This window comes from Neofelis nebulosa, chromosome 6 (assembly GCF_028018385.1).
Source record: "Neofelis nebulosa isolate mNeoNeb1 chromosome 6, mNeoNeb1.pri, whole genome shotgun sequence".
Lineage (NCBI taxonomy): Eukaryota > Metazoa > Chordata > Mammalia > Carnivora > Felidae > Neofelis > Neofelis nebulosa.
Window position 1 is genome coordinate 18,410,405 of NC_080787.1, and position 21,725 is coordinate 18,432,129.

Consider the following 21,725-nt stretch of genomic DNA (forward strand, 5'->3'; position numbering starts at 1 on the left):
TGCTGTCTTCGGGGGACGGAAGGAAGGGAGGGCCACATCCAAGCAGCCGAGGGAATTCTGCGGGGACATCCTCGGAGATTTGTTCAGCCTGCCTGGTGAGGGTTGTCGATTCCAGGCACAGACCCAAGAGCTAGGACATGTCAGGCTTTGTTCAGCCAGGCTCCCCTGTGATTGAGAGAGCATGTGAGTTTGGAAGCAAAACAAGCGGGCAACTGTTTAAAGCAGCTGAGTGAACCCAGCGGCCTTTCTCTGACCCGGGAGAGGGAGCAAAGAAAGAGACTTGGAGAGAATCAATCCCTCCCAGGGATCCCTCCCTCAGGTAGGGAAGATGGGGCTTTTCTGCACACATGAGGTTTTCACAAGCTGAAGTACCAGGATATGGGTATTTCTCCCTACTTAGTTTTCTTTCTGCCATTCTTTTGGGGGGCAGAACCGTGTGTGCGCGTGTCTGTGCGTCGGTGTCTGGGTCTCTTAGGACCGCTGTAGCAAATTACCACAAACTTGGTGGCTTGAAGCAACAGAGAAGTTGCTTCAGTCTTCTCCCGTTGTTCTGGAGGCTTCAGGTCCCAAATCGAGGGGTCAGCATGGCCGCGCTCCCTCCGAAGGCTCTGGGGAAGGACCCTTCCTTGCCTCTTCCAGCTTCCGGTGGCCCCAAGCCTTCCTCGCCTCGTGGCTGCCTTGCTCCGACCTCTGCCTCTGTCTTCACGTGGCCCCCTCTCCTCTGCGTGTTCCCCTCTGCTGTTCTCCTGTCTCTTTTAAGGATACTCATTTGTCATTGGAGTCAGTGGCCATTTGGATAATCCAGAATGATCTTATCTTGAGATCCTTAATTATTCTGAAAAAGACTCTTTTACCAAATAAATTCACCTTCCCGAATTCCTGGTATCCACTTTGTAGTCATGTCTTTGGCGGGGGGGGAGGTTGGGGAAGAACATCGTTCAACCCACTACAGGAAGCCAAGAAGACAGCAAGAAAATGATGAACTCTTTAGGTTCCAGGAATAAGGAACTGGGATTTTTAAAAAAGAAAAGAAACGAAAAGAAAAGAAAAAAGAAAAAAGAAAAGAAAAGAAAAAAGGAAAAGTTCTCCCTTTCTGGAGGTATGAGGCCAGCCTGTCCTAGTCTCCATACAGGACATCACAACAGGGACCCCCACACCGCTGCCTCTTTGGAATCTCTGGATGTGGACCAGTTGGAGGCCTTAGGATCAAGAGGACATAGGGCTTTGCACCAAGCCCCACCCCTTCTGCTGGGTGGTGCCGGATGGCAACATCAGTGTTCACAAGGAGACGGAAAGTCGTTCTCGGTTGAGCTTCCGACTTCGGCTCAGGTCATGATCTCGCGGTCCGTGAGTTCGAGCCCCGCGTCGGGCTCTGTGCTGACAGCTCGGAGCCTGGAGCCTGTTTCGGATTCTGTGTCTCTGTGTCTCTGTGTCTCTCTTCGGATTCTGTCCCTCTCCCTCTGCCCCTCCCCTGCTCACGTTCTGTGTCTCTCTGTCTCTCAATAATAAATAAAATAAATAAATAAATAAATAAAACGTTAAAAAAATAGAAAAAGAGAAAAGAAAAACAAGGAACAAGTGGATCCTCAGGGGGTTAGACCTGGCGACAAGCAAGCTATTCCTGACGGGTTGAATTCTCTGGCTTTATGATCCTAAGTTTCTAAGCCACAGTTCTGTTGTGCCTCCAAAAGGCTTTGTGGAAAAGGGGTTACAGGACTCGAGGCCCTGGGCTGCTCTTCAAGAGGTATTTATGGAAACCGTGTTAGGCGACAGGTGCCTGCAGGGAGGTTCAACCTGGCTGGGGAGAGGGAAATCAGAGCAATAAGAAGAATGTTCTGTGTGTCCTTTAGCCAAGAATTTGAGCCAGTGACTCCAGGGTGGGATGCCATGCATATAAAAGCATAAGGAATTGCTAGGTAAATTTGCCTGACACCCAAGTGCCCCAGACCCCTCTAGCTTACATGAGTCACATGCTCAATAACACCTTGAAGACAGTGGTCCAAGGCCTGTATTCTATGACGCCCCAGATGACACCGTCTGGTTCTTGTCTGCTCCTCCGGCCCACGTCCAGTCACCCGCATGGACCGGACTCTAGCTTTTCCGGGGTTTCTGTTGTTTCCAGAACTGCTCTGCTCAAGCTTGAACCCTGGACCATCCCTTAATGCTAAATACAGATTATAATAATTAACAAGGTTTTGGTGAAAGCGTGGGGATAACAGAAGCTTCGGCTGCTCTTGGAGCCAATGCACCAAGGCTTCCTTGGGTTTCCATTGGACGCCGTTCTCCGTAGGCCCTATCCCATGGTGATGTGAAAAGGCCAACCCAGCTTCCAAAGGGCCGTGTCTTCCCAACTTGGAGTCCAGATGGATCTTTTCTGAGGCTTCCACAGAAGGGCGGAAAAAAGTTGTTTCTAGAAGGAAATCATCTGAGATTTGCAATTCTGCCCTCAGTGAAGACATTTTAATTATGGGAAACATTCAGATTCTTTATTCCAGAAGATGATCTGGGATTTATGAGTTTCATAAAGAAAAAGTCCATTAAAGTGTTATTCTGCACATAATGAAGAAGTCTGTCTTCTCTCTGTGGAGAAAAAGAAACCGTACAGGCTTCAAAGCTCCTTCACATATAGGTGTTGTTGTTGTTGTTGTTGTTGTTGTTTAGAAAATGAAAAAAAGAGACTCTAGACTCCCCTGGAGCACACTGTTCTATGCAAAGAATAAAGGGATGGAAAGAAGGGAGATGGGAGGGAGGGAGACAGAGAGAAGACTTGATCACTTACAGAACTTGGTCGTATAGCATTTTAGTTTTTTGATTACTCATTTGTCCCTCACTATAGCAAGCAACTAAGACAGAAACTGTCTCCTCATAAATTGTATATCCCCGTGTGCTTACTTTGGCCTAACAGGTGGTCCATGAAAGTCGATGGATGGATGGATGGATGGATGGGAGGAAGGAATAGCATGGATGGATGGATGGATGGATGGATGGTGGAAGAAGGAAGGAAGGAAGGAAGGAAGGAAGGAAGGATGAAAGATGGAAGGAGGAAGGAAGGAAGGAAGGAAGGAAGGAAGGAAGGAAGGAAGGAAGATGGAAGGAAAGATGGAAGGAAGAAGGAAGGAAGGAAGGAAGGAAGGAAGGAAGGAAGGAAGATGGAAGGAAGGAAGGAAGGAAGGAAGGAAGGAAGGAAGGAAGATGGAAGGAAGGAAGGAAGGAAGGAAGGAAGGAAGGAAGGATGAAAGATGGAAGGAGGAAGGAAGGAAGGAAGACAGAAGGAAGGAAGGAAGAAGGAAGGAAGAAGGAAGGAAAGAAGGAAGGAAGATGGAAGGAAGGAAGGAAGGAAGGAAGGAAGAATGAAAGATGGAAGGAAGAAGGAAGGAAGGAAGGAAGGAAGGAAGGAAGGAAGGAAGACAGAAGGAAGAAGGAAGGAAGAAGGAAGGAAAGAAGGAAGGAGGAAGGAAGGAAGGAAGGAAAGAAGGAAGGAAGGAGGAATGAGAGATGGAAGGAAGAAGGAAGGAAGGAAGGAAGGAAGATGGAAGGAAGGAAGGAAGGAATGAAAGATGGAAGGAAGAAGGAAGGAAGGAAGGAAGGAAGACAGAAGGAAGGAAGACAGAAGGAAGAAGGAAGAAAGGAAGAAGGAAGGAAGAAGGAAGGAAGAAGGAAGGAAGGAAGGAAGGAAGGAAGGAAGGAAGGAAGGAAGAATGAAAGATGGAAGGAAAGAAGGAAGGAAGGAAGGAAGGAAGGAAGGAAGGAAGGAAGGAAGAAGGAAGGAAGAAGGAAAGAAGGAAGGAAAGAAGGAAGGAAGAAGGAAGGAAGAAGGAAAGAAGGAAGGAAAGAAGGAAGGAAGGAGGAAGGACGGAAGGAAGGAAGGAAGGAAGGAAGGAAGGAAAGATGGAAGGAAGAAGGAAGGAAGGAAGAAAGATGGAAGGAAGGAAGGAAGGAAGGAAGGAAGGAAGGAAGGAAGAAGGAAGGAAGGAAGAAGGAAGGAAGGAAGGAGGAAGGAAGAAGGAAAGAAGGAAGGAAAGAAGGAAGGAGGAAGGAAGGAAGGAAGGAAGGAAGGAAGGAAGGAAGGAAGAAGGAAGGAAAGAAGGAAGGAAGGAAGGAAGGAAGGAAGGAAGGAAGGAAGGAAGGAAGAAGGAAGGAGGAAGGAAGGGAAAAAGGAAGGAAGGAAGGAAGGAAGGAAGGAAGGAAGGAAGGAAGGAAGGAAAAGCATGCTTAAAATAGTGTGTTAAGGCAGGCAGTCATTTTTTTCCTTCCTTTATACCATTTGAAATGAAACACAATTCTATCAGCCTTTTCGCTTTTGTTGGTGATTCTCATGGAGGTGGGGGTGTGGTGAGAGTGTGCAAACTTTCAGGTCACATTTGGGGGCCTGGTGTAGTGTACAAGCGACAAGTTCTCACTGCCAGCATGAAAGGGACTGAGCTTCCAGGCTGCAGATCCTGGAGGAGAAACCATGTGGATTATTTTTTAACCTTCCGTGCCTGACATCTGTCTGAGCTTTTGTAGAGTGAAGAGCTCTTTCAAAGAATGACCTTATCTGAATTCTCACAGCCGCCTGCCAGGAGTCTCCACTAGGCATCTCCAGTGTGCACAGGGAGAAACTGAGGATAACCAAGTTACGGGACACATCTAAAGTCAAGCAGCTAGAACTTGAACCTAGGTTTTCTGGTTCTCAGCCCGGGACTTAACCCCATTTGACCACAAATAGGAACACAGTACTGGCTGTGTCTTCATGTCACAGGAAACAATGGTCTTTGTTCATTTTTAATGTCTCAAGAGTCTATGCAGCCAAAGCGGACACCAGTTACGGACTTGATGCATCAACCGTGAGGGAACAAGCCGTCTCCTACTCCCTGGGCAATGATTCTACTTAAGTCATATTTAATCACACTCAACAGAACGCCAAAAAGGGATCAGATCAACTAGAGGAAAAAAAAAAAGCAAGGTATACTTATACAGCCGATACAGGAGAGGCCCCTTGAAGATGCCCCTCTGAGCACCAAGGTGGTGGAGGAAAGACCCCTGGACCAGGCAGCGGGGGCCACACTTGTGAACCCGCCCACTCCACCGTGACAAGCCAGTGCGTCCTCGGGCGGGCCACTGTGTTGGCCATGCACCAATGGAAGCGCAAGATGACGAAAACAGACTCCTGGAGGTGGTGCCGGGGGATCAGGTGGGGCTGTCGGGCTGCCCTGACACAGGAGCACAGGCACCGGGAGAAAAAGGACACATATGGGCTGCCCTTGCTTCGAGGTAAGCTGTCGTACTCAGGGGATGCCGTGCCTGGGCACAACGTCGCCAGGGCAGGGCTCACGGCCGAGACTTCCGAGTACATAGAAACAGAAGCATGAAGGAATGAGAAACGTGCTCAAAGCCAATCAGGGTCAATGCCCCCCACCTCCGTGCTGCCCACCCCCAACCCCGAGCCCCCAGCAGGCATTCGGGTCGCTTCCTTACTGTCCCAGCCGCAAACTCCACCAGCCCCTTAGCCTGCGAAGAGGCAGCAGGAAGAAGACGATGTGGCAGGAAGAGGACAGGTTTCTGACTCACACAAGCCTAGTCAGAGGCTGCCTCTGTAAACCTCTGGCTGTCGACTCAGCTCAGGTCGTACAACTGCACAGGCTGCTTCCCTCATCTGCTCGGGGAAAGATGGAAATATTCCACCCCTGACAACCGCAAACCCTCTCTACGGCCTTCGAAGTATCTTGATAGGATCAAAAGCTTCAAGCACTCGCCTAAAGACTCCTTAACCCTTCCCATGCTTGGAGCACTTACCACACCAGATGTCTGGTCATGCCAGACGAGACCGCACAGGAGCCACAGTTAAACTATTCTGTGTTACCAGTAATAAAATGAAGAAATTAAAGCATGCATGCAGCGGTCCAATCGTGATTAGTTTCTCTGAAAAGCCATATCCCTGAGGAGGCTATCACAAATTAGGAATCCAATTTGCAGCAAGGTTTGTAGAAGTCGAACTCCTACACCCTGAACTAGCACCGCCTTGAGTTAAACTGTCAAACGTGACTCAGCTTAATCCTGGTTCCCTCGTTTATGGACGTGCCTTCTTATTATACCAAATCTTCAGATCTGTATTTTTCTTAGCAGTGTCATTACTTTGAGGCTCCACAGAGCTACGTGTTTAAAAAAGAAAGCACGGAAGGGGAAAAGGGAGGGGAGGGGAGGGGAGGGGAGGGGAGGGGAGGACGGAAGACGGAAGGAAGGGAAGGAAACAGAAAAAAGAAAAGGAAAGCCTCTCAGTTTCGTGGGATGGCGTGTGACTTCTGCTCTCAAGTTTACCAATTAGCTCTGGCGCCTAGATTTTCTTGGCAGCCTTCTGTATCCCATCACAGATGGTGTGGAAAAGCCTGACTGCTGACTTTCTGGCTCTGCTTGCTTATTTCCTCTCCCCACAGCTAATTTAAGAAAGTCGACATGATACCAGGACTGAGAGCCCTGCCTCACTTCCCCTGCCTTCACCTTCTCCAGCCTCCCACGGCCACATCTCCTACGGGACCCTTCTAGCCCCGGAGCCTGAACTCAGAGCAACAGGAAAAAAATCAGCATCCTTAGCCACACGAGCCAGTGTGGTATGGAATTAAGTTGCAGCCCCAAACGACGAACCCGTGACCCTGAACTTCTGGGCTCCTGCAAACTCCAGCTGCCTCAAGTCTCAGCACCGCCTGCCCTTGTAGCATAGATGCACTCCACGGAGGTGAGCGTCTCCTTGGCCCTGCTGATCCCCCCCCCTCGGGTTCCAGTCCCTTACTCACCCTCTAGGCAGGGCCGTGCTAAAGCTTATAGTCCATAAACCATATCCTGGCTCCTCCAGCCTCCCCCAGGGGCGGGCCACTCATTTCTCAGGCCCATCAGTAAGTAGACAGGATTCAACAACCCTGTGTGAACCCGTCTTTGATTACAGGCGCGGCCCGGGGCCAGCGTCCTGCCTGGGAAAGGTCCTAAGCTGCATGCAAGCTTCCTTCACACAGCTTCCAGAACGCAGTGGCTGGCTACCCAGGGAAGGCAAGGTGGAGCAGAAGCCTCTGCTAGATGGGAGAGAGCAGGAGAGATGGGGTGGGACAGGGTCTCAGCGGTTTCTGCTGATGAATGTCCAAACTGAGTCTGTGGGAATGGAAAGAAAGTAACAGCTTTCCAAGCGCCTCAGGTACTGTGACAAGAACTCCTTCCTGATGGCTGACATGACAGGACCCCGCTGCTGCCAGGGAGGGGCGGGGCACCCTAAGGTCTCTGGGTACCCCAAAATAACAGCTACATTTGGGCCCAGACAGGGACTTTATTAATACAGTTCTGACCCGTGACTCCCCTGCTCAGTGACTTCCGGCGGTTTCTTCCTGCCTGCGAAACAGCATGCTTGCCAGCTTCCTTCACAATCGGGGATCAGTATTGTGTCACAGCTCTCCAGAGAAACAGAACCAGGAGGGTGGAGGTGTGTGCATGCGCGTGCATGTGTGGAAAGAGAAGGAGAGAGAGAGAGAGAGGGAGAGATTTTAAGGAATTGGCTCATGGGGATACAGAGACTGACAAGCTCTAAATCTGCAGAACAGGACAGCAGGTTGAGACCCAGAGAAGAAGCGATGTTGCAGTCTTCTGGCAGAATTTCCTCTTCCTCCGGGAAGGCCAGTCCTACTGCCGTTAAGGCCTTCAACTGATTGGATGAGACCCACCCACGATGCTGCTCTACCCAAAGTCCACTGATTTAAATGTTCATCTCATCTAAAACAAACCTTCACAAAAAAAACATGTAGAACAACGTTTGATCAAATATCTGGGTACCATGGCCCAGCCAAGTTCACACATAAAATAAACCATCACACACATGGTTTTCCAGCTTCTTTTTCCAACATGGTCCTTACACGAGCCCCTTTTCTGGCCACTCAGAGGCTAGTAACAATTCCTTGGATACACCAGGCTCTGGGCCTTGTGCATCCCCGAGTCCTCCCAGGACCCTATTTCTCTGTCTTAGCCCATTTCATTGTAATGAGATGTTGACCTGCCTGTCTGTCCACCGGATTTTTCTACCTCCTCAAAGACACTTTCAGTCTTATTCAACCTTATTCAGCCAGCATCTAACACAGCAGTTGGAACTCAAAGACCTTCCGTGGATGTTTGTGGAACAAAAATCAGTCCAGAAAGCTAAAGACCCACACCAAAGATGAGGGCTGATGGAATTGACCCTGAAATGGACAAGGAGCTGAGAGCCCAAGAGGCCACAACAAAACCCAGATTCGCTTCTGGCTCGGGAAATCTCGGAAGGCTTTCTCAAGGAGATGGCTTTTGCGTTGTGCGCTGGAGAATAATGGGATTTCAACAGGTAGGGAAGGGGGAAGGGCATTCCAGTGAATGAATGCCTTCAGTTAGGGCACAGAAGTGGGAAAATGCAGAGGTGTCCGGGAAAGTGGACAGAGTGATCGCAGTGTTCTTAGAACACAGGCTCCATGCAGGTGGGGTAGGCGGGTGGGGTGGGGGAAAGAAGCTGGAAAGGCAACAGGGGCCAGACTGTTCGGCACGTTCAGGCCGGGCACAGCGCCCTGGATGTATCCAGATGCAGTGGTAAAGCATCGGAGGCTGTCTACGCCGGCAAGAGTGACCTAATGGTTCAAGCTGGGCTGTCACTTCTGCCTCTGCCAGGAAAGTTATTAGTTCGAGGTCGCTAATGTGCGGGTCCTGAGAGGTGAGCTCACTGACGCCCGAGTGAATTAAATGCCCTGGGTGGGCGCCAGAAGCTACCTTCACTATCATTCATTTACTCACCCTAGCCGGGGCCAGAGACCGGACTGCTCCAGTGGGTGGCGTCATTTAGACATTGTCTGAAGGAAGCGAAGGAAAATGTTCCAGAAGCGGAAAGACCTAAACAATGGTTAAGCTTCAGTCCTGGGTAAAGCTTTAGTCCAGGCCCATCAGTAAGTAGACAGGATTCAACAACCCTATGTGAACCCATCTTTGATTACAGGCGCGGGGCCAGCGTCCTGCCTGGGAAAGGTCCTAAGCCGCATGCAAGCTTCCTTCACATAGCTTCCAGAAAGCAGTGGCTGGCTACCCAGGGAAGGCAAGGTGGAGCAGAAGCTTTTGCTAGATGGGAGAGAGCAGAAGAGATGGGGCAGGAGCAAGCCAAGGGGTGGATGGAAAGGGCAGCTCTGGGGCCTGGGGGAGTGGATGGGGAGGCTGGGGTCGGCCTCTCAGCAGGGTCCGGGGTGCTGGGCTCCAAAGGCCCCGGATGCTGCAGACTCTGGAGGACCGCGGCCTCCCCCAGCACCTGGGCTGCCAGCTGCTGGGCCGCTAGGTGCGTGGCTGCGGGGCCAGGCCCGGCCGGCCGGACCCCGGCTCTCTCCGCCAAAGCACCTACAGACAGGCCTGCCAACGGCCTACGGACTGCTCTGCGATGCTAATCAATTCCTTCACTTCCCCAGCCTCCGATTTCCCCCCAGTTCAGTCTCAAATATGATTGCAAAGGAAGAGCTCCCCAAACACTTCTTTCAAGGGATTTACTGGACCTTCAGCATCCAGAGAAGGAGTCCCCGCTATGCCGCTCAACCGTTCCTCGATTTTCGGGGGTCCTCACTCCCAGCAGCTGTTAGGAATGTGTTTCCGGTGGCCTTGGTTTCATGCCTGTACCTCTCCTGCAGGACAGAAGCTCGGGGTGGCAATGGCCGTGTGCCTGTTCTCTGGGTTCCCCCGCCCCCGGTCAGCCAGGTCGCAGGTGCGCTCAGTTGGACACTGGGGCTCCCGTGTGGCAGGGCCAGGGCTGGACGCGGGCCCACGTGTGGTGCCAGGCTCTGTGCCTAAAACACTCAGTGCCAATATTGGGGTGTTTAAGGTAAAGCCTGCCCTAATCTGTGGGGCCCCAGGCAGTGAGAAGGCAGGTCCCTGACTCTGGCCCTATTTCATTCCTAACTGGGTTTTAAAGCCGAGACTGCAATGTTTTGATGTGATTGAAGCAGAGCTTTAGGAAGAAGAGAAACAGCAGAGGACCCAATATTAAGGTCCTTTAAGGTCTCCCAGGGAGGAAGAAATGAACACAATTATTTTTCCATTTTAAAAAAGGGGGAAAAAAAATCCGAGTAGGAAATTAATGAACGCGAGGCTTAGTAAACACAGAAGTATTTTGCTTACTCCTTACAGGCTGCATTTCACAATTATTAGCCTCTCTTTCGTAAAATAAAAAAATAAATACATTTTGATTTAATGAAAAAAAACCCACCTGCTCAAAAGGTGGGCTAAATTGTCTGCCTTCAGCCTTACGAAGCTTCACTGAAGCAAACCTTGTCAGGCAGATCATGTGGCAGTTTTTCCAGTAAAACTGCCAGTGGCAGGTGGTTCCAAAAGCTGTGCCAGAGGTCCCCCCGACTCCCTAAGATGAGGCCATGGGCCATCCCAAACTCCTCCTCCCGGAAAGAAAACCTACAAAGACCGATTGAACAACAGCAACGAGGCTGGATTTTGAGCCCTAAGAGCTAAGGAGGGAAGGGGGCCCTGTAAGCAGTTAAGGGCCCTCCTGCTCAGCCACCCTGTCCTCCGGAGCCCCTGGGGCTGTGGAAGGCAGTGTTATGAGGAGAATCACACCAGGTGCTAGAAGTGTAGATCCTTCCTGAGCTATGCTATTCACGGCATCCCCTGACTTAGTCCTCACTTCAGCCCCCTGGGTTAAAGAGGTACCACGGTTGTCTCCATTGTTAGCATAAGAAAACAGAGTCCAGCGAGGTTAGGTAACTCGTGCCAGCTCACGTAGCCAATAGAAGTAGAACCCAGGACTGTCTATGGTATTGGCACAAAAACAGACACATTGATCGAAGGAATAGAATAGAGAACCCAGAAATGGACCCACATATATATGGCCGACTAATCTTTGACAAAGCAGAAAAGAATATCCAATGGAAATAGACAGTCTCTTCAGTAAACGGTGCTGGGAAAACTGGACAGCGACATGCAGAAGAATGAACCTGGACCACTTTCTTACACCAGACACAAAAATAAACTCAAAATGGACCTCAATGTGAGACAGGAAACAAAATCCTACAGGAGAAAACAGGCAACAACCTCTTTGACCTCAGCCGCGGCAACTTCTTACTTGACATGTCTCTGGAGGCAAGGGAAATAAAAGCAAAAATGAACTATCGGGACCTCATCAAGATAAAAAGCTTCTGCACAGCGAAGGAAACAACAAATAGAATGGAGAAGATATTTTCAAATAACATAGCGGATAAAGGGTTAGTATCCAAAATCTAGAAAGAACTTACTAAATCGAACACCCAAAAAACAAATAATCCAGTGAAGACATGGGCGGGAAACATGAATAGACACTTCTCCAAAGAAGACATCCAGATGGCCAAGAGACACAGGAAACAATGCTCAACGTCACTCCTCATCAGGGAAATACAAATCAAAACCACAATGAGATACCACCTCACACCTGTCAGAATGGCTCACATGAACAACTCAGGCAACAACAGATGTTGGCGAGGATGCGGAGAGAGAGGATCTCTTGTGCTTTCCTGGTGGGAATGCAAACTGGTGCAGCCATTCTGGGAAACAGTATGGAGGTTCCTCAAAAAATTAAAAATAGAATTGCTGTATGACCCAGCAATTGTACTCCTAGGTATTTATCCCAAGGATACAAAAATGCTGATGTGAAGGGGTACATGCACCCCAATATTTATAGTAGCCCTATCAACAGTAGCCAAATTACCGAAAGAGCCCAAATGTCCATCTACTGATGAGGGGATAAAGAAGATGTAATGTATATACGTGTATGTATGTACACGTGTATATATACATACATAATAATGGAATACTACTCAATGATAAAAAAAAAAATGAAATCTGGGGTGCTTGGGTGGCTCAGTCAGTTAAGCGTCTGACTTCGGCCCAGGTCGTGATCTCACGCTTTGTGGGTTCGAGCCCCACGTCAGGCTCTGTGCTGACAGCTCGGAGCTCGGAGCTCAGAGCCTGGAGCCTGCTTCGGATTCTGTGTTTCCCTCTCCCTCTGCCCCTCCCCTGCTTGCACTCTGTCTCTCTGTCTCCCAAAAACAAATAAATATTTTTTTTAATTAAAAAAAAAAAGAATGAAATCTTACCATTTGCAACAACATGGATGGAACTAGAGGGTGTCATGCTAAGCAAAATAAGACAGAGAAAGTCAGAGAAAGACAGATATCCTATGATTTCACTCATATGTGGAATTTGAGAAACAACAGATGAACGTAGGGGAAGGGAAGGAAAAATAAGATACAAACAGAGAGGGAGGCAAACCATTAGACTCTTAAATGCAGAGAACAAATTGAGGGTTACTGGAAGGGAGGTGGCTGGGGGGATGGGCTAGATGGGTGATGGGCATTGAGGAGGGCACTTTTGGGGATGAGCCCTGGGTATCACTTGTAAGAGATGAATCACTGGGTTCTACTCCTGAAGCCAAGACTATACTGTGTGGTAACTAACTTCAATTTAAATTAAATAATAATAATAATAATAATAATAACAACCCAGGACTGCCTATGTCCAGAGCCAGAGACCCTACCTTTAACTATCGGCCTCCCACTCCTTTCTATCCAAGCCCTGCCAGTTGGTCACTCAGGAGTGGGAGGACCAGAGCCAGGAACATGGGACAGCAGAACAGCCATCACCTACGTGTAAGGAGAGAAACACGGACACGGAGAGGGGCTGCACATATCCCATTCATTCCTCCAGCGATGGTATCAAGGTTAACTGAAACTTCTCTCAGTACCCCTGGGCATGACCCTCATTTTTTGACTGCAGCTAGCCATAGATAACTTGTCACCCAAATACAGGAGACCCTCCCTCTACCTGTGATTTTGCTCGCCACCATTTCAGGCACCCACTCAGGGTCCTAAAACGTATCCTCGGTGGATAAGGGGGTGATCTGCTGTATTCCGGGTATTGCAGATGTAAACCGAAAACATCAAGCCTGGTGAGACCCAGCATAAGACAGCCAATTTAACCCACGTGGCTCTGCCCTTCTCTCCCTTTTCGCCTGTGCAGGGGAACAGCGTGCATCTACTGACAATGGTAGTTTTCTTCAGCTTCTCTACCCTTCTCTGTTGAGCTGCTTGGACAGTTCAAGGAGTGAGAATCATCAGGAACAAACGAAACGTGGAGGAGTGTCACTTTCAAACGTTTAATCAGTTTTGAAGACCAGTTGAAAAGGCCAGCGCGTAAATCCGCACCCTTTGGCCGGGCTGCGTGAATTTGCCTGTCTTCTAGACGCCCCGTGCGGAGACCTGACAATTGCTGGTCTCTGCCTGGTGATCTACTGAGCTGCCCCAAGTCGGAGGCATCTTCTTCCTCATTCACTGTCCATGCGTAGGTACCCCATGTGATATGCAGGGTTTACACAAAATCAAGCGTGAGTGAACACAGAGCCTCACACTTAGCATCTTTGTTTCCATCGGTTGAGAGAGCGCGGGAAGGCCGTGCCTCCGTTTATGCGATTAAACCTCAGCAAGGCTTCTTCTCAATCCATCTCAAAAAGGAGCCACTCATTTTCTGCAGGGCTACGATTACTTTCCAAAAGCTTGGAGAGAGGGGGAGCCAAAGCTTCCATCGGCTGTCTGGGACGGGTTCTAGGATACCTGGTAGGCTTCTTCCTGGCGGGGCGACGAGAAGGCAAATAGTGGCTTCTCGTTCCTGAGAGCAGTGGGGTGTCGGGATGGCTCAGCTGCTGGCGGTACTCCAACCGAAGACCGAAGTCTCGAAGTCTCAGAAATCACCTTGCCTCCGGACGCCATTAATCCCTAATGAGAAAACGGCATTCACTTAGTCCACGTAGTCTCTGGGGGAACGCACCTACAGGAAACCTATCCTAACGGCACAGAATCCAAATACCTCGTGTCTCGTAGTGGGTGCAGCGGCACCTGTTCCCGGCGCTGCTCCAGTCCCTCACCCTACCTCTTCCTGGTGGAAACCTACCAGGAGGAGATAGCCGATGCTTTCTCTCTGCTATAACTCAAAAGAATTAAAGAGCACCAGAGAAAGGAGAACTTTGGAGAAACAAGTAAGTAGCGGCCAGAACAATTTACATAAGAGACGCACACTCAAATATTGGTCTACTCCCAAGACCTACAAGCCCTACTTCTAAATCAGCAGTTGAATCGCTTGTGAGCGCCTTCGCGTAAATAAATGCTGACCGGGAAACATCAGTCCGCAGCAGAAAAAAAAAAATGTTCTTAAGGGACAAGGGGTGATCTAGAGATAGAGAGAAATAATTCATAGCCCTGTTTTCACCAGACCTGCCCCTGTGCGGCCTTGAGTGAGTTGGTGACGCAGGGAATTTAAATATTCATTTGTAGCAGCCATCTATCTACTTTTTGTCTACACCGCAGGACTTCCTTTTGGGAAATGCAGCTCCCGGCCTGCTGAGCTATCCCCCAGGGCTGGCATTCCTGTCATCCTGCCTTCCAGGCACAGGAATGAGCGTGGTCCGCACCCTGCACCCTCGTTGTCTGAGGAAGAGGGAGGCAGCTTCCAAATGGTCTCCAATGATCCTGCTTCCTGGGCTCATACCCTGGTGTAGGCTCAGGCACGGCGTACCAGAGCTGGTCTGTGTGACCAACAGAACAGGGCAGAAAGGATGGTGTGTCACTCCCAAGATCAGGTTATAAAAGACTGCGGTGTGATACTGGGCTCTCCCCTCCCCTCCCTTCCTTTCCTCTCCTCTTCTTTCTCCAATCAGTCACTCTGTGAAACCAGCTGTCTTTGGAAAGGACATTCATGCAGCCTATGGAGAGGCCATTCGGTCAGCGAACCCACAGCCAGTAAGAAACTGAGGCCTACAAGCAACCACATGGGTGCCCTCGGAAGTGGATCCACCAACCCCCCAAGAGCCTTGGGAAGACAACAGCTTGACTGCCTCCTTGTGAGAGGCCCAGAGTCAGAACCACCCTACCAAGCTGCTCCCAGATTCCTGTCCCACCGAAATCACTTGAGATAACAAATGCTTGAAGCTGCTAAGGGTTGGAATAATCTGCTGTGCACCAGTAGGTAATTAACGTCTTGGCCAATCAGATTAGACCAAACTCAATACATCAAACACCGTGATTGGTCCAGGGGAAGAAACACAACCTAAGCAGAGCCAATCAGAATCCTTCTCAAGAACTAATAATGGAAAACAGGTGACAGGGAGTCAAGCCATCTTCTTTGGAATCTCAGCCAGAGGCCCTATTATCTCCCTAAGGAGTATGTGAAAGTGGGAAAGGGGGGGCATATTTAATAGGTCACATTTTATGGAATCCCTCGTGTCATTTGACGGCTGGAGGCTAGAGGTGGTAACTGTCCCGCAATGCATGGGAGAGTCCCACACGACAAAGGATTAGCAGTTCCAAACTGTCAATACCTCCACAGTGAGAAACCCTGAGCTAGAACCTTCAGTGGATTTGTCTACGTGTTTGTTTATTTATTTAGGCAGGCCGTATGGGGAGATCTTCATTGAGAATGAGGTAAATTTGGATGTCAGCAGAAACCAAGATATACTGAAAGAAGGAAAGAGTCCTGATGACAGAATTTGAATCCCTGGGTCCACTCCTACCTGAAGCCAGAAGCCGTACCCTTTGATCTTCCTGACTACACGAGCTGAAAAATGTTCTTGTGTGGTTAAAAGAGGTCAAATTGGGTGATTGATGTTTGCCACCCAAAGCAGCAAGACTGCTCCATCATTCAACCAACCATCCGTTCATTCAAGTCATATTTATTGAGCATTTCCTATGTGTAAGTCACTGGTTTACATCCTGGGGATACGGAGCTAAAGACAGCACACTCCAGAATGACAAGGGATTAACTAATAATTACCATACGTAGTGATGTGTATTCTCTCTCTCTTTTTTTAATGCTAAGAAAATACAAAAGAAGACAATCAGCTCAGTCTAATGGTAGGAGGAGGTAGTCAGGGAAGATGGCACTCAGATATAAAAGGAAAGTGACGGAAGAGCCTTGCTTGGTAAACAACAAGTGACTCGTTGCACAGGCCAAAGCTTTTGATATAGCCTAGCCCTGGCTATTGAGGCTAAGATCACAGTGATTCGAGAATCACTTACTGGCCATTTGGGAAAACACAAAGTAGTAAGACAAAACAGCATCGATCCAATGAAGTGTCCCTTATAAAGCACTCGGGTCATTCTCTTTGTCCACCTCTTTATGATCTCTAGTATTTCATCTTGAGAAATAAGTCTCTATTATGAAAGCAACTCTGTTTCTTAAAAGCGATAAAGAGAGGAAGACATTCTTTCGCAACCAGACTCAGGTCAAAGTATGAAAAATCATTTTCGTTGTAATGTGACCTCATTACATCTCCTTCCCTCGGTACACGGAATTACCGAGGAAGTTACATGCTGTTAGCAGCTGGGTGGGTTGCCATGATGGTGTTTCCCAATTCCAGGAAGAAAAGAAGTAAGGCTGCATGTCAAGGAGGCTCTCAATCTCTTATAAGCACTCAGACTCAGATCCTCATCTGGGGATGAGGACAGAAAGGAGTGGAGGCTGAATTTTTTTCCAGAGACCTCCAAGCATTCCCTGACTAGATCCCCAACCCTGAAATTTCCAGGTCATCAATCAATCACAGCATAATATCAATTAGGGGTCTATGAGGACAAGGCATTATTTCAGGCACCATAGAAAATGGGCCAGAGAGACAATGTCCTTGTTCTCAAAGAGCTTACAGTCTTACTGGGGAGGTAATCAGGAAATGACAAGAATCAGATGTGGCAGAACTGACTGACCTACAACAGAATAGTTAGGAGACGGTTCATGGCTGCCTGGCGGGGTCTTGAGCCAGACCTACAGAATGGGTAGAGTTTGGTCAGAAGAGAGAAGGAAGAACACTCCCCCTAGGCCAGAAAGATCAGCACTTGGACAGAGACGATTAAGCAGCCCAACTGAAAAGTTGGAGGGTGTGTGCTGAGAAATAGAATTCGTAAAGCCGTGTAAGCCAGACTGGGGAGCAGTCAAGGTCAGGGGCCGGCTGTTGATCTGTTGCTCTCAGCCTCAACGCCTCGCTTCTTCAACTGCTCTGTGATAAAGGAGCTGGAAGCAGCTCTCGTTCGCAGCAAACGCAAGCTGTGTCAGCACAGAGCTCTGGGTCCAGCAGGAGGAAGGAGCTTCTCTTTGTGGTTCCTCGTCTGCTGCTGTCTCATCTCCTCTGGGGCTGCCTGGCTCCCAGTGGCTGGCCCCAGTCCTACACCCAGCAGCCTCCACCCAGCCCCAGCCCCTTGGTTGCCCATGGTGACCACCTGGCCACAGAGCTCCTGATGTAGCACCCAGCACCCCAATCCTTGCACTGCCCGGCTGGAGAGCAGCCTTCTGACGCCCCTCTGCCTTCTGTGAGCTCTCCTGCCGACCTCCACCCACCTCCACCGCGGACGGGTGTCTCCTTCTTGCCCACCCAGAAGGTTGCGACTGCACCCTCTCCGGCACCGTCAGAAGCGCAGCCTAAGAGAGGGGTCCCCTTCCCGGCTCTTCCACCGGTGCTCTCCACTAGCCTTATGGTGTTTTGCAGGGGTTTCTTTACCTCCGCGTGACTTCCTCCCCTGTTGTAGTTAATACATCTTTATATTAAGCTTTCCACATGCAACCTACCTTGTGGTTTGTTTTGCATCTGACACAGGCAGGCAGAGGAGTCTAGATGGTGTGCAAGGGACGGGTGAGCCAACAGGTGGGCCTGGGCCCGGGGAGGGGAGGGAGGGGGAGGGTTTATGGGCCGCCTGCAAGGGCAGGGCGCCCTTTTCACACCCCGGGAAGGGAGGGAGCAGCAAGGGGGCACCAGGTCCTGGGGCAGGGGAGGAAGGGACCCCGAGTGAAGAGAAGGTGTCAGAAAGAAGGAGGGAACGTGGCACAACTCATAACTTTGCGGGGGGCTTGTGGGTTTTTGGAATTCTAAACTAATCACGCTGACACAGTTTGGGGATGTTACTGTTCTTTTTAGCAGGGCAGGGTCATTGCGTGGGGTTTTTTTCCCCATTGTCATCTACTGCCTTACATTGGTGGGTCAGAGGTCGCCCTGCCCTGTGGTGACACGCCCCAAAGTCAGGAGAAAATGGATGTGTTACCTTTCTCGGGGAACTTCCTGCCTCTATTTTTTTTTTTTCTTTTTACACCTGTGATCTCAGAACAGTCCCTGAAGGTTAATTAAAAGCTTCAGCCTCTGCTGTGTTGTGCTAATTATATTTATTGGTTTGGATGTCAACAGCAACTGATATTTGTGAGTAGCTTATGCAACATCAGAAAGTAAATGAAGAGGGAGAAAAAACCTTCAAATACTATATGTCACAGTCCAGTAACTGCCTCACCTTCAGGGCTAATTAAAATAATCGAATTCCACATAGGAAGCACTTTATTAAAAAGCTTCAGGTGAATAAATATATTCGAACAATGCAGACTTCTTTTTAAGTTTATTTATTTATTTATTTTTTAAAAATTTTTAGCGTTTATTCATTTTTGAGAGACAGAGAGAGACAGAGCCTGAGTGGGGGAGGGGCAGAGAGAGAGAGGGAGACCCAGAATCCGAAGCAGGCTCCAGGCTCTGAGCCGTCAGCACAGAGCCCGACACGGGGCTCGAACTCACGGACCGCGAGATCATGACCTGAGCTGAAGTCGGCGCTTAACCGACTAAGCCACCCAGGTGCTTCAGTTTATTTATTTATTTTGAGAGGGAGCAAGAGAGAGCCAGGGAGGGGCAGAGAGGGACAGAGACAGAATCCCAAGCAGGTTCCACACTGTCAGCCCAGAGCCCGACACGGGGTTCAAACTCACAAACCGTGAGACCTGAGCCAAAACCAAGAGTCAAACGCTTAACCAACTGAGCCATCTAGACACCCCTCAAACAACGCACACTTACAAGTTTTTTTTAATGTTTCTTTCTTTTTGAGAGAGAGAGAGAGAGAGGCAGAAAGAGAGGGAGACACAGAATCCAAAGAAGTCTCTAGGCTCTGAGCTGACAGCAGAGAACCTGACCCGGGGCTCGAACTCAGAGACTGTGAGATCATGACCTGAGCCAAAGTCGGCCGCTTAACCGACTGAGCCACCAAGGCACCCCAACAATGCACACTTTTAAATAAAGTACTGCACTATTCATATTTGTGTATTAGAACATGATCATGTGTTGATTGGGTAATTGACAAATATTATGTGATTAAAAGTGATTGTATCTAAGTCTTAAATAAAATCTCTCCCTCCCTCCCTCTCCCTCACACACATACACACACACACACACACACACACACACACACACCACCCTGGATGAAAGGCTGAGCAGGCTTATTCATCATACTCTATTATATACATTAAAAATAAGAATCGGGGTGTTGGTCAAGGGTTTCCATCTCTTAAGCCAGAATGCTCACCTTCATTCAGATTCTAAATCTGATGATGATGATGATGATGATGATGATGATTTTTTTAAAGGCTGCAAAACAAAAACAGAAATTTTCATTAAAACGCACTTTGAGATGATTTTCCCTTGGAAAGCTAGCCCTCCGCAAACTGGTTCTAAACCCCGACACCCGATTTCTCAGGAAGAGGTTCATGCTAATTAGATCTGATTCCCTTGGCTTATCAATAATTAGTTACCATTCAAAACAATTTTCATTAAGTCCTTCTCCCAAGTTCTGAACCTTCCACTTCTATTAATTAGTTAACGATTGTACAAGGTATTAGGGACCCACTTGGAAACGCCGGAGGGAACGTTAGAGTCATTTAGTGCTTGCTTACTTGGCTTCTCAGCAAGTGGATGTGTAGGGAACTAGAACTCTGCTTCAAAAAAATTTTTTTTAATGGCTATTTATTTTTGAGAGAGAGAGAGACAGAGAGACAGAGTGTGAGTGGGCGGGGGGGGGGGGTTGGGCAGAGAGAGAGGGAGACACAGAATCCGAAGCAGGCTCCAGACTCCGAGCTGTCAGCCCAGAGCCCGACGCGGGGCTCGAACTCACGGACCGCGAGATCGTGACCTGAGCCGAAGTCGGACGCTCAACTGACTGAGCCCCCCAGGCGCCCCTAGAACTCCGCTTCAGTGATGTTGTTCGGGAAAGCAGAGGCCAGCGGGCGTCTGCAGGTGCCTCCCGTGGCAGGCACCGTGGTCCCACTGATTCCACCACCCTTGCCCCATCTTCACATCAGGTCCAATGTCATCTGTCATTACCACATCCTGGGGCTGTGTCACCCTTGTTTCCATGCGTGGCTTTGCCTCATGTACTCAGCTACCCAGCAGCAGGCTGAATGTGTGCGGGAAGCATGCTTGCTTTTGAGCCCGGTTACTAACACTAGCCAGTTCCCTGCCCATGAGTGAATCCAAAGCCCAATAAGGATGAAAAGTAATAGCGGGGGCGCCTGGGTGGCTCAGTCAGTTAAGCATCTGACTCTTGGTTTCGGCTCAGGTCATGATCTCACAGTTTTGTGAGTTCGAGCCCCACATTGGGCTCTGTGCTGGCAGCACGGAGCCTGCTTGGGATTTTCTGTCTCTCCCTCTCTCTCTGCCCCTCTCCCACTTGCGCTGTCTCTGTCTCTCTCAAAATAAATAAACAAACTAAAAAAAAAAAAAAAAGGAATGGAAATCCTGTGGAAAACCAGAAGGAGAGAAAACACAGGAAGGATCAATTGTAAGTGATGAGAGAGGGACAGGTAATCATAACACAGTGTTGTCTCTCAAGATTTAGAATCCAAGAATCTCAGGATTAGATGGAACCTTAAAGGTTCTCAGATTAGGCAAGGTAATAACTGCTAGCTGCTAAAACAAATAAACCCGGAAATCTCAATGACTTCATAAAAAAGAAGTTGAAGGCCTCGAGGGAGGTTGGGAAGGGTACTTGGTTTGACACCTAGGAAGAGAACAGGTTGATGGGCAACCAGTCAAGCTGTACGATAGAATAGTTCTCTAGGACAATCTTCCATACCTGTCTGTAATCACCTCTAAGCAGATGGCATACCTGTCTTTGAACACGTCCACAGAGGGGCGCCTCATCGCTAGCTGGAAATTCGGTATATACTCAGGGCCCAAACACATGGGTAAGTGCAAGGTCCTGCCTGCAGCCAGAGAGCTTTCCACATCCTGTGTCGGAAGAGAGATACAGCAGCGGGTTTAATTCTGAACTGACTCCAGGGTTGTCAGGAATGCAGGCTCTATAATCATGAGACAACTGGGAACTTTGAAAGCTAGTCCAATATTCTTCTGGAAAGGTTTGAGTCAACAGAGATAGAGACCATGGGAATGCAAGCTGGTGCAGCCACCATGGAAAACAGTATGGAGGTTCCTCAAGAAACTAAAAATAGAACTACCCTATGACCCAGCAATGGCACTACTAGGCATTTATCCATGGGATACAGGTGTGCTGTTTCGAAGGGACACAGGCACCCCCAGGTTTATAGCAGCACTATCCACAATAGCCAAAGTATGGAAGGAGCCCAAATGTCCATCGATGGATGAATGGATAAAGAAGATGTGGTTTATATATACAATGGAGTATTACTCGGCAAGCAAAAAGGATGAAATCTTGCCATTTGCAACTACATGGATGGAACTGGAGGGTATTATGCTGAGTGAAATTACTAAGAGAAAGACAAATATCACATGACTTCACTCATATGAGGACTTTAAGAGACAAAACAGATGAACATAAGGAAAGGGAAACAAAAATAATATAAAAACAGAGAGGGGGACAAAACAGAAGAGACTCTTAAATATGGAGGACAAACAGGGTTACTGGAGGGGTTGTGGG

The 21,725-nt window shown here is 48.9% G+C and overlaps 2 long non-coding RNA genes across 2 annotated transcripts; one reads left to right on the forward strand and one right to left on the reverse strand.

The window, feature by feature from the left end:
* The first annotated feature begins 206 nt into the window (after positions 1-206).
* LOC131513763 (uncharacterized) lies at positions 207-13,118 on the forward strand. The gene is made up of 3 exons (XR_009262773.1): positions 207-319; positions 6,414-6,712; positions 13,012-13,118. It is a non-coding gene; the product is annotated as an uncharacterized LOC131513763 (long non-coding RNA).
* On the reverse strand, positions 1,547-21,505 carry LOC131513762 (uncharacterized). Its single transcript, XR_009262772.1, has 4 exons — positions 20,937-21,505; positions 19,359-19,420; positions 12,817-13,763; positions 1,547-2,580 (listed from the first exon to the last, which is right to left on the reverse strand). It is a non-coding gene; the product is annotated as an uncharacterized LOC131513762 (long non-coding RNA).
* Between the last annotated feature and the right edge of the window lie 220 nt (positions 21,506-21,725).